Source organism: Callospermophilus lateralis, chromosome 12 (assembly GCF_048772815.1).
Source record: "Callospermophilus lateralis isolate mCalLat2 chromosome 12, mCalLat2.hap1, whole genome shotgun sequence".
NCBI lineage: Eukaryota > Metazoa > Chordata > Mammalia > Rodentia > Sciuridae > Callospermophilus > Callospermophilus lateralis.
In genome coordinates this window covers 67,889,233-67,915,700 of record NC_135316.1, presented here as the reverse complement: position 1 = coordinate 67,915,700, position 26,468 = coordinate 67,889,233, and the positions used below count along the sequence as shown (strand labels likewise).

The following is a 26,468-nucleotide window of genomic DNA, read 5'->3' as shown; positions in this document are numbered from 1 at the left end:
GCTGCTGGGAGGAACTGAAATTTCTTATGGCTGAGGCTACAGAGAGCTTCAAAGTTCTGTTGGTTTGTAGGTGATTCTAGGAAGCATTGGGATTCAATAAAGGAAGAAATGAAGACCAGGAGTAAATCGTATTGAAGGATCTGAAGTGGGAAGTGGGGTAGCTTTTAAATTGGAAACTACAAAGCAAAGACAAAGTAGAGATCAGGCTTCTTACTCACCCATCTATATTTAATTTTGGCTCTGCATGAAACATTTAGACAAAAAAAGGCAAGAGAGAAGATAATCAAAGCTTGCTTATGAGTCACAAGCCCTGTGTCTAACTTTGGAACCTCAAGTAATAATTCCAGCATGGTTCTGTAAAGTAAGAGAGTAAGAAAAATCATTTGGCTTTCAAATTTTGCTGCTGGTGACTATAATGGTCAGGCTAGATAATGCATTGCTCATGCAGATACCTGTAGGAACCAGGCAGAATCTCCCTGAAAGATAGTAGGGAGTGATGAAGATAGTAGGGAGGGGTGGCAGCTGGGTAGCTCAGGCCCTTGGTCCATTCACACACCAACCTCTTAGCTCTAGCTAGACACTGACACGAGGGAATTAGTTCCCAGTGTTCTCAGATCTTGGTTTTATAATTTAATTTACTTCTTATTTTTTTGGTACCAGGAATTGAAGCCAGAGGCACATAACCACTGAGACACATTCCTAGCCCTTTTTATTTTTTATTGTGAGACAGGGTCTTGCTAAGTTACTTAGGGCCCCACTAAGTTGCTGAGGCTGGCTTTTAACTTGGGGTCCTGCTGCCTCAGCTGGGATTACAGGCATGTGCCATTGCTCCCAGCTCTTATTTTAAATGTTGCTGGTTAATTCCAATGTTCTTAAAATTCTGCATAGAACATGCCTAATGGCTATGTATGTTCCAGACTCATTGAGAATCACTGGAATTCCCTTATAGTTAAAATATTTGTACCCTACAATGAAAAACTAGAGAAGACATGAAATATTGTTGTGGTTTTGGAAGATTCAGTTAAGGAGGTGAGGCTTCTGGTGTGTCTGCCAGGTTGGGTAGATATACTTGGAGGAAACACACCATTTAAACTTAAATGTCCATCTGAACCTCCTATGGAACATTTTTTTAAGCATATGATGAGACTTCTCAAAGATTCTGTTCAGTACATCAAGATGACCATGATATATGGGCCCTTAGTTGAGATTCACTGCAATATAATGAGCAGTCTATTTCTATTTGATATAAGTGTTTAGGACAGAAATAGCCTGTTTGGGGATTGAAGAGTCACACTTAAAAAAAAAGTCATACTTAAGAATTATTTATTCATTTGTTAGCTTTTTTACCCAAATATTTATCACTGTTGTAGATTATTCCAAGGGATGTTGATTTTTTCAGGATCAACTACAAGTTGGAAAGACTATTAGAAGTTTGTGCTAGTGCATGAAATGTAGCATCATGAGTTAGAATGAATAGAAAGAAGAATTGATAGGATTTCATAATTCAGTCAGAGGGATGAAGATGGTTGAGAAGGGGATGATGACACTGGCTCTTCAGGTTCACTATCTATCTTAGTCCATTTGTGATGTTATAACACAACCATGTAGAATAACCACCTAATAACTGATGCACAATGAAATTTTATTTTCTACTTCTGGAGTCTTGGAAGTTAAAGATCAAGGCACTAGTGGGTTTAGTTGTCTGATGAGGACTGCTCTTTGCCTCCCAGGTGATTCTTCTGCAGTGTAGGTATGCTGGGTCCTCATGTGGTGGAATGCAGAAGGGCTAGGCACCTGAATGCTGTGGTAAGCCTCTTTTATCAGGGCCTTAATCCCATTCATGAGGAAGGAACTCTCATGGCCTTACCACCTCCTCTAGACTCCACCTTGTAGTACATCTCATTGACAGCACCTTCAAACTACAGCATTCTGCTTCTGATCTCCAAAAAAAATTCATTTCCTTCTTCCATGCAAAACACAATCTCTCCAGTCTCAATAGCTAAAAATTCTCAATTTGTTCCAGCATCTACTCAAAAGTCTATAGTCCCCAGGGTCTTATCTAAATGAGACATGGGTAAGACTGAAGATGTCTTTCAAACTGAGGCCCACTGGGCATGGCAGGTTTGAAGTTGTCTGAACTGCCTTTGAGGTCATTCTCCCATGTTTTGATGAATAGAACAGGCTTCCTTCTGTTCATATTAGTCTATTATTGAAGGACCACTTGGTCACACTCTTGATTTGCTCTCTTTTTGGGGGATGGGGGTGCACCCAGGATTGAACACAGGGGCACTTGACCACTGAGTCTCATCCCCAGCCCTATTTATGCATGTCTTTTTTAAAGACAGGGTCTCATTGAGTTGCTTAGCACCTCCCTTTTGCTGAGGCAGGCTTTGAACTTGCGATCCTCTTGCCTCAGTCTCCCAAGCCACTGGGATTACAGGTGTGTGCCATTGCACCTAGCTAGGTTTGTTCTCTTAAAGGTACTTTTTAAATTCTTCACATGACAGGCTGAGAATTTTCCAAATTTTACATTCTACTTCTCTTTTAATTACAAATTCCATCTTTAAATTGTTTCTCTCTTCTCACATTTAAGAGAAGCCATTAGCCCCCTGAATGCTTTGCTGCTTAGAGATATCTTCCATCGAATATCCTAGTTCATTGCTCTAGAGTTCTGCCTTCCTTGGAGTCCTAGGGCAGGCCTAATTTGATCAAATACTTTGCTGCTGTACAACAAGGATGGAACTTCCTACAGTTCCTCATTATCCCTTGTTCCTCATTATCATCTGAGACCTCATCAGAAGGGTCTTTACTATCCATATTTCTACTAGAATTCTCATTATGGCTACCTGGATAATTACTAAATAGGCTGAGGCTTTCCCTTCTACTCTTCTCTTCACTAGAATTGCCCTGAATGTTTTATTCACAGTGATGATATAGGCCTTTCTCAGTATTCACTTCAGACCTCTTCTGGTCTCTATTTATCACCAAATTCCAAAACTGCTTCCACAGTAATGTCTTTATCATAACAAGACCTCACCCCTCTGTTACCCATTTTTGGTCTTCGTTCATTTGATACGGCTGTAACAAAATACCATAGAGTGGGTAATTTATTAAGAATAGAGATTTATTTTCTCACAGTTTGGGAGGCAGGGAATTCCAAGGCCAAGACATCAGCAGGCTTGGTTTTCTAGTGAGGGCTGCCCTCTGCTTACAAGATGGATCCATCTGAGAGGAGAAATGCTATATCCTCACAGGCAGAAAAGGAGGCTACCAGGATGCAGGTGAAGACTTTTTTTATAAGGGCCTTAACCCTGTTAGCAAGGAGGGAGCCCTCATGTCCAGTCACCTCCTGAAGGCCCATCTCTTAATACTATTGCATTGGTAATGGACACGTTTGAACCACAAACCCTCATAGAGAAGATGGCCCTGAGCTAGAAGCTAGAGGGTGGGGGAGAAGTCAAGCCACTGTGTGCTTCTTGGTCTTCTAGTACAATTATTGTAATAGCCTGGCAAGGACAAAGTGGTGGCTCAGTACACCCTTAGAAAAAGGATATATTCAAAGGGATTATATTTTAAATCTATCAGTGAGGGGATTCCTGCCAAGCTTCTTTTGAATTAAAGTCCAGAATATGAGAGGAATAGGAATGGCCATTAATGTGATAAGACAACATTTCCGAATGAAGGATACAGAATCAAATAGAGTCTGTTTTTGCTGCTCCTGGAGAATCACAGCAACAATCATTTTGCCACTCTGTGCTTTAACAATACAGTACATCTTTCATTATACTTTCCAGAGTGAAAGGGCGTGTGGTTCCTCTCCACAGTAACAGACATGTTTTCTTGAACAATACCCAGTAAAGGTCACATTGGAGATTTAAGTCACAAGCCCTGTGATTTAAATTTGAGGCTAGGTTTAAAAATGGTATGTCTAGAGCTTGCCAAGCTCCATTAAAAGCCCTGGTGTCATTTTGGATTACCGTTGAATAGAACAGGATCCTATGGGATATTGTACCTTTGTTAGTAGCAATACATAGATTTTCTCCTTTGTATTATTCCTTGGCTGTGTTGTTATGGTAAATATCTACTTTCATGCCAAATATTAGAGAATATCGTCAAAGTTCCTGAGTGTTCTGTTTCTGTAGGATGCCTAATTTTCTGACTTTTGAATTATCATCAGAGGACTTCTGAAGAGCCTTAACATGTGAAAAGACTTGTCATATTTATTTAGTAATAGTTTATCTTAAATGCTGCTTTCCTCCCTGAAGCATTCTCAACTCCCTACATCCCCAGCAGAGCACATCGCCAGCAGAACTACTTATATTTGCTAGCATCCTCTGAGTTCCTACTTGGTGCCCCTTAGTGCACCAAACTGTTCATCTGGATTACCTTACTTAATCTTCCAAATATATCACACAGTGAGGAAGCTGAGGTAAGAAAGTATCATGGCCAAGGCTGTAAGTGATGAAGCAGGAGAACCCCAGCCAGCCTGGCTTCAGGCCCATTCTTGAATTTATTAGCACAGCCTTCTTATTGTTTTTGATGTTCATAGTTTATGCTTCTACAAGGGCAGTCCGTTGCTTAGGGGGTGAGGTATACAAAGACAATCTTGTGCATTTCAGTGTTTCTAGAATTTTCCAAATTGTTGATTGACTCATAAATATTCAATGAATAATAGCTGAGTGAATACTTGAAAATTGAAGTGGGACATTCTGGCAAACAGGCATGCTGGTTTAGGAATACAACCTGAAAGTTTCGTTTTGGAGAGGTATGAGGAAAAAAGAATGTTAGTATATGAGGTTTGAAGAGGAGTTTCCATTTGTTTTTTATTCCTGTCACTTAGGTTGGATTCTATGTTCCAAACTGCCCTCCCCCAGCTCTTCTTCCTTGTTTCATGCAAAGATGATCCAGCTTTTTCACTGTTCTTTTTTCTTTTTTGCCCCATGTAACGATCCCAGGCTTCAGTTCTACAGAATTTGAAAATACTGTCAATCATTTCCCCCTGTTTGTTTATTCATGACGTAAGCTCAAGTTGACAAAAATAAAATTTTGAAAAGTTAATGTGTGACCTCCTGGCCCCATCATTTTCTAGCCTTTCTGAGGCTTCACAAGTGCAATGTGGAAATAAGCTAAAAGTTCTAAAACTCAGACAAAAGTCCGTGGCTTTAAAAGCTGGCACTTGGAGGGAAATTTTGAATTGTTTAGTTGGTGGGTACTGACCCTGAAACACTTGTAAGAGTGGGTACTAGGACAACTGGCAGAGGGTAAGCTGTGGGGCTCTCGGAGTTGGCACTGAATTTATGAGAAACATGTAGATAATTGACTAAAAATCAGAATAGAAATCCAGAGAAAGCCTGCCAAGCCTTGTTCAGTCACCCTTAGCTATTGAGATGAATGTAGCCACAGGGAGATAGTCATAATACTCAGGGACATCCAGGGAGGATGTGGGCTTGGTTCTTAATTGCATCAGAAAAACCATGACAGCTCTCTTGTACCATGACAGCGAAGGAACTGTGAGTCATAAGGAGGGGTCAGAGGAAGATGGGCAGTTTGGGCTGTCTCCTTGATGTAGCAGCACGCAGAATCAGCACCCTCACACCAGGGACTCCATTTCCAAGGAGTACCGTCTGTGGAAGAAAGGGTGCATCACTTAAAGCTGGATGTATTTCTGTAGGCTTGACCAAAGAAGACAAAATTTAACATGTAATTAGAACAGATTAGAAAAGATAATTTCATAATTAATTTAGTAATGTTTGAACTAATTTAGTGTATTGTGGTGGCATTATGTGTCCTCTCGTCAATTCTGTTTGTGAAGTATTTTTCTAAATCCAATAGACTACAGAGTTCAGTGAGGGAAAGATACAGGCTTCTAGGCTTCTAGGCTTTAGTGGACAGTCTACTAAGGTTTGAGCTCAGCAATCTGTGTGTAGGTTTTCTCATCTCTAAAATGAGCCAGTCTCAGGGCTGTTTCTCAGGTCAAAGATCCTCCATGTCTGAAGCCCCTGGCACAGAGCCTCACCCTTGGTAGACACTGGGGAATGAGCCTTGCTGCCTCTGTGCTCAGACCTGCCCACAGTTTTCAAACCCCCGCCTGCTAATTAAGGGAAAATGCAGACATGTACTTAGTTACAAAATACTGCTGACTTTTAGCTGTCTCTGAATACAGTGCTGAAAGGCAATATCCCACCTTGCCATTTGTGAATAAAAGGTTTTGGGATACACAATTAGTAAAAATTAATAATATCATGCTGATAATTTCTGCAGGTGCTAATATAGTACTTCCTCACTACCAGGGATGGAACTCACAGTAATGGTACTTTACACATTCCCTAATGGTGAATTTTTTTTTCTTCCAGAAGTCTCTGGCATGTCAGAGTCATTCTGTCTTCCATGGGACTTCTTTCTTGAACAACTTTCATTGAAAAGACTTTTATGAATACATTATTTCAGTAAAGTCCCGAAGAACACATTTGTCTTCTGATCTGCTGGCAGTTTTAAGGTTTGTACTATTTTTTTTCCATTGTTCTTACTGAAGATATTGTTCATTTTAAGGGATACTTTTAAAATGCATAGTAGTCATGTTCCATTTTAATAAGAACTCTGCAAATAGAAATGCACAAATTGTAATCCTTTGATTTCATTGAGAGATGGATATAAATGAAAAGAAATAGGCTATACTACTTTTCATACATATTGTATACTCTGTGGGATGCTACAAGAGTAATAGACATGAAATATACTCCACATTAATTGAAAACACATTTTAATTTTAGGTTCATAAATTTAAACTGAATAGCCAGTAAGTTTTATGTAAAGTGCCTATATCAGCTTTTAAGTACTTTGAAATAATTAATACCTTGTGAAAAATTTATATTTTGAGACATGAAAAACTAAAACTGCATTTATCAATATCAATTATTATTATTGTTATTTTTACACTTTTCAAATTACAAAATCTCAGTGCTACCAGGAAATATTCATCTTAGTTTCATGAATTATAGAATAGGGTTTGTTTAGGATTTGTGTGTGTCTGTATATGTATGTATATTAAAAGTTTGAAAAATTAACGGTATTGTTGCTTATGCAAGGAAAAGCTTGCTAGTGAAACAAACCTTTCATTTGGAAGTTTATGTTAGCTATTGAGATAAAACACTTCCATTTTGAAGATACTTTCTGACAAAGACCTAACCAAAGGCTAAATTCAGTTCATGCATCTTTCATAGCCGGAGAAAGAAACAGGGTATAGGGTGAAGTCTGGTGCTTGAGTGAATGGAAACTAAATGTAGAGCAAATGAGAAGGATCATAGTACTTTCTAGCACTATGACACGTCTCTTCCCAAAGGCATTGATTTCATTTGGTGGGACTTTTATTCTGTTCAAGGTGACAAATGTTTTTCCCCTAATAGAACTTTACTGTGTTTTACTATTTTATTTCTTTTATTTCTACTGAGAAATCAAAGCTGATTTTACTGCAACACTGAGCTATATTCCAGTTTTCCCAGTGCACTCTCACTGTTGGGCTTCATGATTAGCTCACACTGAGAGGGAGGAGGCTGGTATTTATTGAGGGAGCTGGCGGATGGGAAATTGTGCCCCTATCTTCCACCCTCCAGTCTGTCAGTGTGGTAGGATGTACAGTCTGTTGGAACCTAATAACTGTATCCATGGAAACAGAAGCACTGGAAAGGAATTGAGAAGTTACCCAAATGTTCCTGCCTAGTCTACAAGCAAGATTCTGCTTAAACTATCTGAAACCTAGAAGAGCCTATTTGTTTTTAAATTTTCATACCCAGGGATCTAGTTTTCTTTTAAATTGTGGTAAACACACACATACAACATGAAATCTACCCTCTAACAAAATTTTAAGTGCATTTTAAATTATATGCGTGTTGTAATAAAGTAAATCCTTATTACTTTTTTAATGTTGCTCGACTGAAACTTTATACCTGTTGAACACCATATCTCCTAACTCCATTCCTGGGCAACTGCTTTCTTCTTGTGTAAGTTTTATCACTTTAGATACTTATATGAGTGGAATCATACAGTTTGTCCTTTTGTAACTAGATTGTATCACTTAGCCTAATGACCTCAGTTCATCCATGTTGTCATATACGCAAGATTTTCTTTCTAAGTCTGAATAATATTCCTCTCTAGGTATATGGTCACATTCTCTTTATTCTTCTGTTGATAGACATTTAGATTGTGCACAGGGGTGAAATTGACTGTGGCAAATATGCCTTAATGAATATGGTATGCAAGTATTTCTACAAGGTCTTTTAAAATTTTTTTGGATATATACCCAGTGGGATTTCTGGATCATCTATCAGTTCTATTTTAAGTTTTTGGAAGAATCTCCATACTGTTGTCTGCAATGCTGCACCATATTGTATTCACACCAACAGTGTACAAGAATTTCATTTTCTCTGGTTCTTGTTATTTTGATAATAGTCATCCTGACAGGCTCATTTTAGTTTTGATTTGCATTTCTCTAATGATTGATGATGCTGAACATCATTTTATATATCTGTTGAACATTTGGATGTTTTCTTGGGAGAAACGTCTATTCAAGTTCAACTTTTAATTACATTATTTGTGTTTTTGCTATTAAATTGTAGCAGTTCCTTTGATTCTTTTAGATATTAACCCCACATCACATATATTGTTAGCAAGTATTTTCTTCCATTTTGTAAGTTGTCTTTCACTCTGTTGATTATTTTCTTTGCTGCACAAAAGCTTTTTAGCTTTTTTTTTTTTTTTTTTTTTGTACCAGGTATTGAACCCAGGGCCACTTAACCACTGAGCCAAATTTTCAGTGAATTTTCATATTTTGTTTAGAGACAGGGCCTTGCTAAGTTGATGAGCCTGGCTTTGAACTAGCGATTCTCCTACCTCAGCCTCTTGAGCTGCTGGGATAACAGGTGTACACCACTGTACCCAGCTAAAAACTTTTTAGTTTGATGTAATCCCAGTTCTCTATTTACTTTAGTCACCTACATTTTTGGTGTCATATCTAAGAAATCATAGCCATAAACAATGCTACAGAACTTTTTTCATGTTTTCCACTAGTAGTTTTGTTGTCTTGGGTCTTATGTGTAATTCTATGATTAATTTTGGGTTGGTTTTCATGTATGATGTAAGATAATAGCTCATTTCATTCCTTTGCCTATGGATTACCAGTTTTCCCAGCATAATGTGTTGAATAGATTGTGCTTACCTTACTGTGCAGTCTTGGTACCCTTACCATTGAATATGCATGGGTTGATTTCTGGACTCTCTGTTCTATGTTGTTGATCTATATGGATGCCTCTAGGTTAGTACTATATCATCTTGATTACTATAGCTTTGTAATATATTTTAAAGACAGGAAGTATGAGGCTTCCAGTATAGTTATTTTTTTCCTCAATTTTAGAATTGTTTTTGTTTCTCTGTTTCTATGAAAAATGCCATTGGGGGTTTGGTAAAGATTGCATTGAATCTGTGGATCACTTTGGTTAATATGGGCATTTTAGCCATCTTAGCAATGTTAAGTCTTTCAGTCCATGAACATGAGAGGTCTTTTCATTTATTTGTGTATTCTTTGGTTTTATTGTTGTTGTTAGCAATTTTTATATTTTTAATATATAAATATTTTGCCATTTTGGGTTGTTTATTCTGAACTATTTTCTTTTACATTATGGTGGATGGACTTGTTTTCTTAATACCCTTTTTAGACTGATCGTTGTTAGTATATTGAAATACAACTAAATTTTCATCTGAATATTTGCTGAATTTATTCTAACAGTTATCTTTATTATTATTACATGGAATCTCTAGATATATCTGCATATAAGATTAAATCATTAGGAAAAAGAAATTATTTTGCTACTTCCTTTCCAATTTTTATGTTTTCTTTTCTTTTTTTTTTTTTGCCTAATTTTTCTAACAAAGACTTCCAATAATATGTTAAGTAGAAGTTGTAAGAGTGACAACCTTGCCTTGTTTTTGATCTTAGAAGGAAATATTTAGATTTTCACCATTTAGTATGGTATCTGCTCTGAGTTTCTTATATATTACTTTTATTATGTTGAGATAATCTCCTTCAGTATCTAATTTGCTGATTCTTTTTAATCATGAAAGAGTGCTAAAATTTTGTCAAGTACTTTTCTGCATCTGTTGAAATGCTCTTGTGATTTTAAGCTTTTTCTTTTTGGTTCATATGGTGTGTTTTATTGAATGGTTTTTGTGTCTTGAACCATCCTTGCATCCCAGGGATAACTCCCACTTGCTCTTGGCATATGATGCTGTTATTGTGTCATTGAATATGTCCACTAGCATCCTTTGGTCAGCTAACATCCTTGAGGATTTTTGTAGTTGAATTCATCAGAACTACTGGCCTGATTTTTCTTTACCTGTTTGTTTATGTCTGGCTTGGACCTCTGGTTATACTGGCCTCATATAAGTTTGGAAGTGTTAAATCTTCTTCAATTTTTTGAAAAGTTAATTCTTCTCTAAGTGTTTGGTAGAATTTTTCAGTAAAACTAAATCTGATCTAAAGCTTTTCTTCATTGGTAGGTTTTTGATTATGAATTCAGTCTCTTTTCTAGTTATAGGTCTGTTCAGGCTTTCTATGTCTAGATTTGATCTTGTTAGGTTATATATTTCTATTTTATTTATGTTATACAAATTTTTTGGTATTTTACTGTTCATTGTGGTCTCTTTTGATTCTTTTTATGTCTGTGTTGTCAGTTGTAATGTCTTCTTTCATTTTTTATTTTATTTATTTGGTGATTCTGGCAATTGAATGCACAGTCACTGTACTACTGAGCTACATCCTTAGTTCTTTTTAATTTTTATTTTGAGACAAGGTCTCACTGTGTTGTCCAGTTTGGCCTCAAACTCAGGAAGCTCCTGCCACAGTCTCCCAAGTAGGTGGGATTACAGGTGTGTGCCACCACGCCTGGCTATTTCCTGATCTGTTATTGTGTTAATTTATTTTTTCTTCTATAGAAAAAAATTTTTATCAGAGTTCCTCCATATCATCAGCATTTCAATTTTCAAATTGTCATTTTTCCTCTTTGGTAGAGACAAGTCCATTTAAAAACAAACAAGCAAACAAACCTTTTCCTATAAAATTATATAATTTAGAATTTTACTGACCTTTATAGTTCTTTTCTAATACTCTTACATTCCTTACATTTCACTTAACTTTAAGATATCAGATGGGTTGAAGGAATATTAAAAATTATCTATTGGTGTTTCTCAATTGAGGCCAAATGCGCATCTCAAGTAGGACAGTTCTTTGTAATACAAGGCTGCATCATGCAGTTTGAAATTTTTAATAATCTTGGTTCTCAGGAACTACAAGCCAACAGCTCCTCCATACCCCAGTCATTGTGATAACCCAATTCAGACCTATTTTCCAATGTACCTCTGGAGGAGGTCTGCAACTGCCCAACTACAAAGTCCTCACTTAAAGTTGATGGTACTGAAATTGATGGAGTTGAGTTCAGGGTGGAATTGGGCCCAGACACTCCTCTTTAACTGTGGATAAAATTCTTTTTCCACTTGTCATACTTTAACTCCGAGGTAACATCACTCTTTCCCGTGTTGAAAAACACACCGTCATACATATGTGGATACTCTTTTAGAGGACAAGGAATTCTGGTTTGATACTGAAAGGTGACCATTTTTGATGCAAGAACATGGATGACGGGATGATGATATGATATGATGATATTTATTTGGTATTATTCAGGAAAATGTCAGAAAGAGAATAGCTCTGGGATGGAAGGACACCACTGGGCCTGGGCCTCAGGAGAAATGCTGGGACTGATAGCAGGTCAGTTACTAAGAGCAAGAGGAGGATGTAGAAAATACGAAATTTGAGAGAAGACCAAGAAAAGGAGAAGTAATGAAGTATTTTTTTCACTCTCTTTCCACCACATGTCCTAGTTTTTTTGACAGTCTACTCCAGGGCATAACCCTTCTCAGACATTCAAAGATGCTGATGTGAGAAGGTCAAGGGATTCAGGATTCCAGCTCAGCCCCCTTTCCCTCCCTTCAGGCCCAACACCTGCTGCCTCAGCCACCTGCTGTCTCCACTCACCTCTGTCTTCTCCCTCTGTTATTTGTTACCCCCTTTCATTCCTCATGCTTGCATAGTGTGGCCAAATGACAACTTTTGTCCCTCCTGATTCTTCCAATAGATCAAATAAAGTTATCAATTAAAAGGAGAGGACTAAGAAACAATTTATAATTGGGAAATTTCTCCCTCTAAAGCTTTGTTAAAGTTTTGATCACATTAGACTGTTATCATAATATGGGAACAGCCTCTCCAAGGAAAAACTAATTCTCATTCACTGCTGTTTTCTTCGGGTTTAATGTAAGAAATCATTGAATCCCCTAGTCCAGAGGTTACTAAATAAGAATTTATGACTTAAGGATACAGATCTAAATAGGGGCACATCATTTTTATGGTAGGATAACACTTAGTTTCTGCCTTCGCTTCCAGGAATAAAAGGCAAGTTCAGGAATGAAAATGAGAACTGGACAGAAGAGGCATATTCTTTACTTTCTAATAAAATGAGGAGTCCTCCCTGATGATATTTATCATGTCTAAAAGGCTATATTTGTTGTAAAAAGAAAAAAATACTATCAAAGGACTTCTATTATCTTGTGTTATTTAATTATTTAAAGCTCTGTGACTAAATTCCTGACTCAGGTTGTTAAAACAGTGGTTTTCCTATCCTGTCTTCTTTTATGCCTACGATTCCAAGTTATATTTGGCTTCTCAGAGTTTCTCATTTCCTGAGATGCACTACTAGCTCTATAAACATGGAAGAATAAATATTAGCTTTATGAGAACACGTTCCTCTACTAGTTGAAAAATAGCATATAATAAAAAATACAGGGATGTAATATTGAAAATTATAGATCAATATGCCATCTTATCGTGGGTGTATATCTAATCCTCATGAAGGAAGTCTGCTTTTTCAGAAAAATGCATGCTGTGTAATACCACTTGTGTCCATGATATATTTTCATCCCTCATGCTTAACAATATATCACAAGTGACTCTTGCCACACTGTGAAATGTTGCAGGCTTATTTTCTATCATGACATTTTTTTAATGCTCTTTGGATTCTCACTATTAATTCCTGGAATTAAATATGATCCAGAGTTAATAAAATGTTTGTAGGTCCCTTTCCTACTGGAGCCCATAGTCCTACATGAATGAACTCCTTGGGACTTACATTAGAAAAGGTTATTGCAATTTTGAAAGAAAAGAGAGTCTTTGCAGGGGATGTTAAAGTCACTTGTCAGTCTTGCAAAGCTAATCAATGCCTAAAAGTGTGCAAATTGTTATTCCAAAAATCCAGACTCTGTACATATGTAGAAGCAATGAAACTGTGTCATCCATTAACTGTGGCCCTTAAACCTCATAGTCATGCCCTGAAAGGAAATAAAGGAGGAACTCACATGAATAGTGTATGAAGTGAAACACTCTTCCACAGTGAGAGAATGCAATACAAGTATGTTCACCTAGTACACTTCATTTAGAAATGACCATCCATTTGCCACTGACTTCTCATCTCAAGGACAGCTTTTCTTTACTTCAACTCTTCATTGTTTCTCTTTCTGAATGTAGAGAATAATCAGCCTTGTACATTCCTAGCTCAGAAATAAGAAAAATAGACTTATAGGAATAGTTCCTTCTAATTGTCTGAATTTCTTCAAATTTTTTCTTTTACACACAATTTTTAAAAAGTATTCATTTTTATTATGAAGTAGTATAAGACTACAGAGAAGAATAAAGCCTATGTGTCTACCCCCATATCTTAAAATGTTGGCACTACTGTATTTCCAGCATATCCCTGTTTTTTACATATAAAAAATAAATCACTATTCTTTGCACTCTTCTCTCCCCAAAGGTAATATCACCACAATAAGATTGTTGTATATTATTCCTGTTTTAGTCAGTGTTTGTTTCCTGCTGTGATCAAATGATTTGACAAGAACAATTAGAGAAATGAAAGTTTATTTGGGGGCTTACGATTTCAGAGGTCTCAGTCCATAGATAGCTGACTCCGTTGCTCTGGGCCTGAAATGAGGCAGAACATCATGACAGAAGGGTATGGTAGAGGAAAACAGCTCAGGACGTGGAACTAGGAAGTAGAGAGAGAGAGTTTCCTCTTACCAAGGACAAAATAGAAACCCCAAAGGCATGCTCTCAGTGACCCACCTCCTTCAGCCACACCCTTCCTACATAGAGTTCTCATCTACTTAATCTCTATTAGGCAATTAATGCACTGATTAGATTAAAAATTCTCATAACCCCGTCATTTCACTCTGAACTGTTTATCACACATGAGCTTTTGTGGGACACCTCATATTCAGTCATAACAATTCAATATTATATGTGTATGTATATATGTGTGTATATATATTCATATATGATTGTTGAATCGATGTGTCTGTGTCTATACATATACACACACATATGCACTGTTTAATTAGCTATATCATCTCTGTGTCCAAAAGTCCTGACAGGAGCATCTTAGAGGAGGAAAAGTTTATTTTGACTCATGGTTTCAGTAGTTCAGTCCGTGAGTCAGCCAACTCACAGCCCTGCATCCCAGGGGGGACAGGACATCATGATGGAAGGGCACAGTAGAGGAAAGCAGCTCAGAATATGGCCATGATGAAGCAGAGAGAGAGAGCTGTGCTCACAGGGATAAAACACAAACCCCAAAGGCACACCCCTAGTGAACTGTCTCCCTAGTCACGCCCTACCTGCCTATTGTTACTTTTCAGTAATCCATACCAGTGGATTAATCCACTGATTAGATTATAGCTCTCATAATCAAATAATTTCACGATCTCACACATAAGCTTTTGGGGTACACCTAATCTCTAAGCTATAACATAATATTTTTTAAGTTACATAAATGGCAGCACACTGAATCTGTTCATACCCTCTGTGACTTGTTTTTTTAAATAACACTATTGTTTTTAGAATTATTTCTGTTAATATATGAATATCCATTTCTTTCAAAACAGTTAATTGTTCAATAGTTTTTCACAAGTGAATTCCTCTATGGCCATCCTCTAAAAACAGAGTATTTACCAGTCTTTTGCTTGTTCTGGATAATTACCTGTCTGCACCCATCTCATTTTTGCAGTAGATGTATGATTTTACTATATGGCACTTCTGTTTTCTAGCTACATAGAATAGGCACCTGGGAAATACCCTTCTTTATTTTCTGTCACAAAACCTTTTATTTCCTTCTGGTGGACAAAAGTTTCTGCTTTGTTTCTTTGTTACTGTTAGATGTATCTTTTCTTTTCTATTGACTTTTTATGAGTAGTTTCTAATGTGGCTTTACCAGTTCCATCTCAATCAAGTATAATTGTGTCTGAAGAGTGAACAGTGACAAAGAAAACAGAGCAAAGACAAATGAGAGAGAGTAAAAGAAGAAAAAGGGGTTATTTCCAGCCTTGTGCTTCTGAAGCTCAGCTGGTGGACAGGAGTGACACTTTTTGAAGTATATTTGTGGAGTCTTCTGCACCTCTTGTCTCAGAGGTCAGCTTGTTTTTAGAGGCAGTTTCTCTTCCCTTAGATCAAGAGAAAATTTCCTTTCATCTCTTTGTTTCATAATGATATCAGAAAATGTACATCATTCTTAAAAAGTTTGGTACCTTGTTAAAGATTTCAGATATATTTTCTGTTAAAAAATTTTAGTGTCTTGTACTGTCACAAAACAGGAGCGCTCAAAAATTCTCAAATAGAGAATAGCTTTTGATAGATTTTTACAGTTGTTTTATGGAGCATTTTGCCTAGCATGTGACAAATGATAAAATGAGTAGGCAAAATAATAAAATTAATAGATGTTACAGCAATAAATATTTGTAGATGCTACATGGTCATTTGGCTTGGAGGTGTTTTAGAATTCTTATTAATCATATTTTATCTATTGGAACATAGAACTTGAACACTTAGACCACCTGTGATTGAAAACTGAGATCTAAAAACAATTGGAAGGCTAGAGTTAACTAAGAACATAAATTCCCAAGAGATTGAAATTAAAGCATATTTAGGGTTTCCAGCTTATTTAAGATTTTTTTAAAGTGTTCTCTACATTAAAATTTTAAAAGCTGTATTTCTTAAATTTTAGACTACTTTCAAAATGTGTTGTTTTGACACTCTAAGAAATTAAAACATTTTTTGCCAGTTATATTTTTTTGTATACACTTGTGGGCTGAGCCAGTTGCCACCATTGAAACAGACAGACAGACAGACACACACACACACACACATACACACACACACACAACTTACAAAATTCAAGTGTAAAAGCAATTATTTCTAGAACGAACTCATTCTTTCCTGGGTCCAATTATCGCTTTTTTTTTTTTTTCAATTATTTACTCTCTTGAAATGTTGAAAATTTTTAGACTATAAATGATCTTACACTGTCCAAATGTTATTTTGTACATAAAAAGATTAATTCATAAGTATTGACCTGGGTTTTTTAAAATCAAGTTTGTAGGGCTTCCCCCCTCAATCCTTATTTTTGTTACATTTGATGGAATTCTTCTAAGCTTTGTGCCAAGTTTAGTTTGCAGTAGACTTTTGTTACTCAGTATAAGTCCTCAGAAAATAGGGTTTATGTCAGAAATTCTGACACACATTCCCTGTCACTGCTCTGCTGGCTGTCACCATGCTGCTTTGGCATGTGTGGCTGAGTGGAATCAGCAGGGGAATGCTTTTTGGTCTTAGCTTCCCATATGTTTTTAAGTAGAATTTGTTCTAGGCTAGTACTATATTCCCAGTATGAGATCATTAGTGCTGTTTTCTTAACAGTAAATTTATGATACTTATCAGTATCCATCATAATGATAGATTTGCTGATGGCCCTGGGTTCTTATTTGATATGTTTACTAATATATGATAAATGTAGTAGCTTATTCTAATAAATTCTAAGTTCTGTTTCTGGTTCATTTTACTTTAGAAAACCAAATGCTTGTGCTGTCCATCTTTCTGCCTCTCAGTTGTTACATTGAACTCTGTTTAAACTACCACCAGACTCTGCCTTCCTCTCCTTTCCTAGGGAAGCCCATTCTGTCCTCTTGGTTCTGAAATACAGTGCTGTGTTTTGATGCCAGCCGCGGTCAAGCCACAGAGAAATGAGAGATTAGGCCTGCTGTTATTTTTATACATATTTTTCCTTTTTGTATTTCAGGGACCACATAAATTTTTAAAGTAATAATTAAACTACTGAAATAGCTTAGAAAGTCATATTGTTGGATTATAAATTTTTCAAATAAAGTTTGAGAAAATAACCCATTAAAATTTGAAATGGAATGGAGAACAGCGGAAAAGTGTGGGTCTTAATTCAGGGAAGAATACCAGCAACTTCATTTAGAATAAATTGAAGCATGAATTTGGATTCTTTTATACAGAAAGAGCTATGCCAAATTTAAAGATAATGCATTAGGCTCAAAATTGTTGAGAAGGCAAAATTAAATGATCAGGTCTAGGCAGAAAACAAAACTGGTAAGTATTAGGAACTTAGGAAAATCATCAATTTCAAGTGTGCTCTTAATACTTGAGACATAGACATAAATAATTAATGACAAAGTCTCAAGGATGCTTGTGTAAGAGCCAGAATTACTAAAGGGAAGCCTCCCTAATTTGGATGAATGAGGGTGAGCATACTTGTTGGAATTAGATGATGTTTCATTTCTCGGGCAGTTGTACTGCCTCAACTACATACAGTAATGTAGACTCAGGGCTGATGGAAACTACCATGATAACAACAAACACCCTCCCTGTCCTGCTTCATGATCCCTAATTGCTCCCTTAGAGTTTGACTCTAAGGAGATCCACACTAGGAAGAACTACAAAAGTTAGTCCTTTTACAAGTCTAAGCAAATTGTATTCATTTACAAAACAGTGAATTCACCTGAAGGTAAACTTAATTTGAGCATAGGTCTCCTAAAATACTACCTTGACAAATCCATTACTATTTAAATTGAAAAGATGTTTTAAGAGTACAGGTATATTGGCATTGTAACAATGGAAGATGACTTCTAAGTGACTATTTTCATTTACATGCAACATTTTATTTCTTCTTAACAGCAAGGTTTCACTCAAGGAGAAGAATAATAAGACATTAATGTGCAGGGCATCTGGTTCACCTGCTTATGTTTCCACTCAGAGGTGACAGAGTGCAGACACACCAGCACCCCTAGTCTGGGGGAGATAAGGGGAGGGAGTAATTGCCAGCCAGCTTTCTCTTCCCTAGTATCCCAGGATTTGGCATGCAGCCAGCATTTCTTTAATTTTATCTTTAGCTTCTATTGTGAGCACAAAGTTAGTTTGTGTGGCTGGAGGTAAGAGAGGAAGTTCCTTTTTATAAAAGTCATAGGGAATACATATTTTCACAAAACAACATTTTTTTCTAGATCTCCCCAAATATGACACTTAAATACATAATAAGTGAAAATTTGACAAATATACATTCTGAGACTATTTCCATTCATCTGAAAATTTTCACATGCAATACCACTGTTTAATGAACAATGTCATCACTGTTAGAAATGACACCCTAAATTTCAGCAGAGAGTAGTATTACCCACCCCCATCCAAATTGAAAGATGAGCTTAGGGAACAGAATGTACTTTTTAATTTGGAAGAATTTTATTTATTGTTTAAAAATTCTGGGTAAAATCCATTAATCATAGTTTCTTATAATTCACATGTGTGTGTGCATGTATGTATGTGTGTGTGTGAGAGAGAGAAAGACAACTCAAAGGACAGCAGTCATAGGACGAAGCAATTAATTTTCAGGATTCTCGATTCTAGAGCTTATTTATTTCATCAGAAACAACCTGAAAGTAAGTTCTACATACATTAAAAAATATCTATTTATAAAAACGGTATCACTTACATGTTCCATATATAATATAATTCACAAAATCTTATTTTCACTTATACTCATTAGCAAAGTGAGACATAATCCATCCACATAAGAAATCCTGCTCTTTTTTCCCTGAGAATTTCTATCATTTGTGAAAATATTCTGTTGCTTAATCTACTGACTTAAAATGCTAAAATTATATTTTTGAAATAAATATTGCAGTAGGAGGTGGCAGGATGTAAATAGTATTAACCTTTCATTATACTGTACTTGGAACATTTTTTCCCCTAAAATTTCCTTAATGTCGCTTTGCTGAGGTCCTGGGAGACATGTAGAGAACTTAGCTCATAGTAGGCTATGATTTAAATTATCTTTGAACAAATAAGTAAGAAGATAAAATTAAAGGTGGTCTACAAAGGTGAATGTCCCCAAATCCCCTAACCTCAATGGGCAAAGTACCAGATGGGAAGGGTGTTAGAGACATAATGCTCCACATTCTCCTTTCATGTGTTGTCTCCAAGGCCCAGCTCTATTTATTGCTGCCGCATCTGGCAGGCTTTCTTTTCTGGGCCCTGCATGCTTCATGCCGTGTGTTAGCATTTTCCTGGAATGAAAGTCAAGGAAATACCGTTTCTAAAAATATGCTTTATGAGTTTTTAAAAATGTAATATTTCCTTTCTACTAGTTCATTCACTTAGAGATCTTAATAAATGACATTCAAATGCAGAAAAAAATTTTGATTTTATAACAGGACTATTTTATTTTTACAAAATATGTAAACATTGCTTTGTTTTTGAGGGTTTACAGCCACAGGCACTCACTCTGTTTACTAAAAATAGTAGCTAAAACATCTACTTAATTCTTATTTATACCAGGAACTTCTCTTTACACATACGAACAAGTATAATCCTTTAATGATTCCAAAGAATAGACATTATTTATTATTTTATTTTATAAATGAGGAAATTTAGTCTCTTTAAAAATCATGGCTAGGAATTTATGAAGCTGCCACAGCTTTCACCTTTTTTTCTTTAATTTTTTTCCCTTTTAAAAAAAATAATAAAATGCTCAGATTTTAAGGACTTTTTTCTTTTCCATACTATATGAAGAAAATGTTTTACCATGCAGAAAAATTGAATCACAAATCTACAGTGAACACTTTTATTTACCATGGTGCATATTTCTTTTTTTACTTAATAATGCATCTTTCTGTCCATCCATGAATTCATCTTATTTTTGGACACATTTTAAAGTAAGTTGTAAATATTATTACATTTCCTCCTAAATTCTTTGGCATGTGTATCATATTAGCATTCAATATTTTATGTATGATTCTTTTTTCTTTTGAGGTAAAATTTACATATGATACAATATACAGTTCTTACATGTGAATTATCTGGAGTCTGATAATTGTGTACACCTGTGCCACCCATATCTATAGCACTCTGGAAAGTTGCCTCATGAACTTTTATGGAAGGGTCCCAGTAAATCCCTATCCCCGACCCCCAGAGTAAATCGGTTCTTGCTCTAGAACTTCATATAAATAGAATCACATGTTACAAGATCTTTTGTGTCAGTCTTTCACAAAGCAAAAAGGGTTTTATGGGCTAATTGCTTCTTAAGTTATTTTTAGCTCTTTTCTATTTGTTGCTGAGTAATTTTCCATTTTATTACAGTTTGTTTATTATCTATTCTTCTAATGATATACATGAATTGTCTCCATGCTTTGACTAGCAAAAATGAACTGTGAACATTGTTGCACAAGTCTTTTTGTGAACATAGGCTTTTGTTTGTTAGGTCAACATCTAAAAGCAGAATTGTGATCCTAGATAGGTATATAAGTTTCAGAAGCAATTGTCAAAAATTTTCCAGTGTAATTGTTCACATTCCCACCAACAATTTATGATAGTTTTATTTGCTCCACATTCTCAACAGCATTTGTTATGGTCGGTCCTTTTCTTTATAACCATTCTGGTGGGTTTGTACTGTTGTTTTATCATGATTTAAAATTCATTTCCCTTGAACAAGGTGTTGGAATTATTTTCATGTTCTTATTGTCATTCATATGTCTTCCTTCATAAAATGACTATTAAAATCATTTTCTCATTTATATATTTAGTTATTCATATTTTTATTGCTAAAGTATAGGAGTCCTTTACATATATCACCAGTGTTTTATCAGATATGTTTTTCAAGCATATGTGGTTGGTATATTATTCTCTGATAAGCATAAGTTTTAAATTTTGAGATCTAATTTATCAGGGTTTTTTTCACAATTTTTTCCTCTGTGTTGTCCAAAAATAAAGTAACTACTGCTAAGTAAAAAAAAAAAAAAAAAAAAAAAAAAAGGAAAGAAAGAAAGAGGAAAGTTCTCTTGCTTAAGCTTTATAGTTTTAGCTTTTATGTTTAGATTTATGATCCATATTGAATTAATTTTTATTTATCATGTGAGGTCAGAGTAGGGTTAATTATTTTTTGTATGGGCTTTTAATTTTTCCAGCACTATTTGTTGAAGAGACTTTCCTTTCCATGAAATGCCTCATAGCTATTCTCAAAAATGAAAGGACTACATAAGTGTGCATCTATTTCTGGGCTCTACTCTGCTCCATTGATTCTCCAGCTCTTCATGTCAGTATCATGCTGTAAAATTACTGTAGCTTTATAGTAAGTCTTCAAGTCAGATGGTTTAAGCTCTCCATCTTAGTTGTTCTTTACAAAATTAGTTTAGATATTCTAGTTCCCATGAAACTTATTTACATTTTATAATTAGCTTCTCCATTTCTAAAAAAATCAGCTGGGTGTGATTATAACTGGGAATATATTGATAGTCGAGCTCAGTTTAGGGAGGATCTGTATCTTAATATTGAGCTCCAATCCATATGCATAAACTCTCTCTCTTTTGCTATGAGACTTCTTTAATATATATCATTAATATTTTGAAGCTTATAGTATAAAAATCTTACATATCTATTATTGGATTTTGTTTTTTTAAAAAACATTGTACATAAAATTTAAAATTTAAATTTTCCAGTGGTTCTAATTTTTATTACATTTCTTAGCTCTTTTTGGTGAGCAGGTCTGAGAGCAGTGATAACTCAGTAGGATCAAGAACACTCAGCACCCAGATCTTGATTTCTTAATATCATCCTCAATAATAAGAACTAGAGATCTTTGAAGAAATGGCTGGTTCAATGACTGGGGCAGTCAAAATATAAGACAAACCAGGAGTACCTGATATGTCCTTAAAAAAAATTAAAGCACTTAAAAAGATTGCAGGCATGTCAAAAGGATACAGGAATTAACCTTAAAAAGTTATAACAGGGTATTTGATTACAACTCAAAGGAAAAGATATACCTGAATTCATCCTGGTATAAATAAATGATCAAACAAATAAATAAATGGACTAGAAGGAACAAATCCTCTTTTAGAAGACTTCCAAATAGTAAAGGCAGAATTCTTCTCTACAAAATGAAGCTGACTCTCTTGTAAATGTGGGCTGTATTATTGACTGGCTTCAAAAGAGGAAAAAGAGTAACATTTCACTGGAGAAACCTGTTAAACTCTACCTTAACCTGTTTGCCAAGGTTTATGTCACCAGCAATAATTCATGTTGGTATCATTTGCTCACCCCTCGTGTGGCATGATTAAAAGCATACCCTGCCTCTGTGATATTCTTCCCAATAAACATAGCCAGTCATGAGGAAAGCATCTACAGCCCCAAAGAGAGGAACATTCTGTAAAATATGTGACAAAATACTCCTTAAGACGCAGTGTCATGAGAAGCAAAGGAAGACTGAGGAACTGTCACAGACCTAAAGAGACACAATGACTCATGCAATGGGGTATCCTGGATTGGATCCTGGAACAGAGAAAGGATATTAGTGGAAAAACTAGTGGAATCCAAAGAAGATCTGGAGTTTAGTTAACGGTCACGCACCAGTGTTGTTTTCTTGGTTGTGACAGGCGAGCCATGGTAACGTAAGATGTTCACAAATGGGCAGTTGGGAGACGGGTGTCTAGGAATTCTCTGTTTTTTATCTTTGTAACTTTTCTGTGTACCTAAAATTGTCCCAAAGTAAAAAGTAATCCAAACAGTGATAATAAGAGGATGGCCCAACATACACAACAAATTTTAGCAAAACTAATGTGGTTGAAGTAAGGGCTTAGCGCCTGAGTCCCCGCTGCCCCACCTCCTCTTGCCCTTAGCCCTCCTCTTCCCAGAACCTCAGGTTTCTCCAGCATGTGTTCGGAAAAATACTGCCCTCAGGATTAAACACAGATTCCTTGACATGCCTTGCAGGGCCTTCCTGTTCTCAGCCTGGCCCAGCTTTCATCTTCACTGTCTGTTGGCCTGTTGCTCCTGTACTTATTTCCTTCATATATTCTAAAGGCAATCTCTTTGCTTCTAAGCAGACCATGACCTTCTTGTTTATTTTGCATGTCCCATCCTTTCAGCTTGGAATGTTATTCTCAAACACATTCACCCTCAAAAATCTCTTCAGAAATCATCTTAAAGTTCAACTCAAGTGTCTTCTCTTGAAAGGCTATGGGGGTGGTGGGGGGGACACATCTTTAAGTCTTGAAATCTCCACAATAGTGCAGCATCATCCCAAGTTGCCTGCATGGGGATCAGGGCTCACCCTCTGCTTAGGGAGATACCAAGTTTCAAGCACTGTGCCTGGCTTGATACTCAGTAAGTGTCAAATAAATGGACGAATGGATGCATGAATGAGTGAAGAATGGTAGCAAGTTTATTAAGATGAAGTTATTTTCTTTTCAGTAACCTTTACATTTATTTGAATCCGGCTGTCACAAAGCAACAAATTCAATAACTAATAAGGAAACCGATCTCAGTTGGCCAGATTTAAAAGAAAAGCATTGACTTTTCAAAAGTAAGTAAAAGTCTGAATTCAGCCAGTATGCATGTATGACATATGGAACCTGATTAAGTTTTTTTTCCTTATAGTAACAAAAATTTTACATGGTGTGTAAGAAAGAAGGTACTGTGAGGTTGCCTTTTTTCAGTCTGCTGGTATTTGAGGGAGTTGTCAGTAAAGCTAGTTGCATACATTTATCTTCATTAACCATTCCAAGGTGATGCTTTCTGATTCAGGTGGCCCAGCCATTCTCAGGCATTTTAATTTGCCAATTACTGTACCCACAGCTAGGAACAGATAGTGATTAGTTTCACATTTTGCTCACTGGGCAGCTTAATGTTCTTGTCACCTTACATTGCGTCTTAAATGTGCAAAGCACAAAGAATGTCAAACATGTTTCTCAGACTTGCAGGGGCTGGGGGTCATGCCTTCTGTTGTGAATTACTTCTGGATATAGAAATGAAAGGGCCTGGTTGATTAATAATACCATAAGATAATATTGCAAAAGTGCATCAGGCGGGTAACACGAGCATGTAGGGTGTGGTGTGTAAAATCTGAGACATATCTTTTAACTTTTCTTTACGAAAGAATTTTTCACAGCCAATGGAATATGTGCTAGCTTGCTGGTTTAGACTACTGCCATTTAAGGAAAGAAAGAGCCAGTGTTATGAGCTTGTTTATAAAATAGCTATCAGCCATAAGATTTTCCTTCTTTGAATATTCCAAGGCAACATAGGTCAACCAAAAAAGAGAAAGAGTCGCATCAATTTTTTAACTTAATGAATATTCACTGTCTTTTATTCTGGATAACCTTACTCCAGATATCACTTGCTAAGGCCTTTTTTTTAAAATTGCCATAGAAAAAGTTCCCTTTGGAAGAATCCAGCACCACACATGGCAGTTTTGTCTGCTGTTCTTTTGCTTAATTGCCTGGGAGTGAAGTTGACTCATTTATGGGGACTTAAACTAGTGCCACTATTAGCAGAAAAGATTATTTATCATTTTTAGGAAGGCATGGGAAAATGTCAGGCACACAGCATCTCAAACAAACTTTATTTGCTAGCTTCTTAAAGAATTTGTTTACCTAAAATGTTGTTCACACCACTGATAAGAGAAAATGTATTTAATAACTACGCAGAATTAATATGCTATAGTGAGCATGGCTGCCTAATTTAATTTATCTCTGATTAAGCCTATTATGTTTGAGATCACTTTACAGAAGAGATTTTTTTTTTGCCAGCTGTAAGCTTATTTGAATTGTAATATAAGTTAATAATGTGTGAAATAACCAGTGGTGCCTACTTCTAAATGTTAATTTTGTCAGCCGACTTCCTGAGTAGACACATACCAAGATTATTTATTGGCATTAGTTAATATCTTGCACAGAGACCATATATTGGAAAAAATATGAAAAATGTGCCTATTTTAAGAGGCAAAGACAAATGGAGCAGAGGTACTTTAATTCTAAAATCTAAAGGAAAGGCCATTACATTATAAAAGTAATTTAAAAATCAGTGATTGATTAATCATATAACGTGACATTTAAGATAGCACGAATCTCTTGCATGATTTCTGTTCTAAATCTGTTCTTTAAACATTGAATCCTCATGGCTCAGATAAAGTGGAAGCCTCAGGGATTTGGCAGGGTTCTGTATAGCATCTGCCTCTGGGTCTGGGTGATCAAGTCCCCTCCTTGAGACCAGCATGAAAGGGACGGGGCTATGTTGTCCTTGTTGAGTGACTCATTCTCTGTGTTAAAGACCAAATTTGTCATTTTGCTTATGCTGAACTATGCATCATTGGCTGCCTAATTCTTCTTTGCAATATTTTAAGTGGTTATCACCAAAAAGGTGATTGGGCTAAATATTTTCCTTCTTCATCAGTTGGCTTCATATACAGCTTATATATGGTCTGCTTTCCTCCGATATGAACTTTATTATTTAGATATGCAATATTTAAATTTGGTAGTCTAATTGCTTCTTACCTGCTCCCAATGCTATTCTTCCTATTTGGAATGCCCTGTCTGGCCCTCTAATTAGAACACAGTTCTCCTGGCCCTCTTGAAATCCTACCTACTCAGTACATTCACCTCAGTCATTTAGACCCATTTCATATATTTTAAGATAGTTCCTTGAAGTTAGAGATGTTGAATATTAAATCTTTTGGTGCCATTGTGGCCTAAACATTTTTTCCTTTCTTTTTTTCTTTCCCTTCTTTCTTTCTTTCTTTCTTCTTCTTTTTTTTTTTTAACTTCCCATGGTGCTAGGAATTGAATCCAGAGCCTCATACATGCTAAGCAAGTACTGTACCACTGAGCTGAATCTTCAGCCTTATGGTTTCTTATTTAAAAAATGATATCAATAGATGTGATGATTGGTGCTCAGGATGCAGACACAACAGGGGAGAAAATTACATAGCACAAACTCTATGTGAATAAATATAACTTAATAAAGTCAGTTTGTGGATTCTAATTTCTTTTATATGTGAAGTAGAAACTTGCGTGCAGTATTTAAAAGGCAAGAAGTTGTAAGTAGATTTCTTTTTGTCGTGAATAGTTCTTAACTAGACCTATCTTTTGAATATCAGTGTGTGTAAAACATTGTTTCAGAGGCTTACATGAGATTCATCTAGGGTACTTTAAACATTTATGCCATTGACAGGGACTTACCTTCAGATCTACTGAATCAGGGA

At 36.0% G+C, this 26,468-nt stretch overlaps 1 protein-coding gene across 5 annotated transcripts in view; it reads left to right on the top strand.

Moving 5' to 3' along the window:
* The window catches only part of Enox1 (ecto-NOX disulfide-thiol exchanger 1), a 533,584-nt gene that overhangs the window by 257,118 nt on the left and 249,998 nt on the right, over positions 1-26,468 (top strand). For 4 of the 5 annotated variants that reach the window (XM_076872046.1, XM_076872045.1, XM_076872047.1 and 1 more), the window contains one exon: positions 6,354-6,496. The gene's annotated coding sequence lies outside the window, so the exon portion shown is untranslated. Of the gene's footprint in view, positions 1-6,353; positions 6,497-23,680; positions 23,793-26,468 lie in introns of all 5 variants that reach the window. The other variant, XM_076872044.1, reaches the window with a different exon arrangement.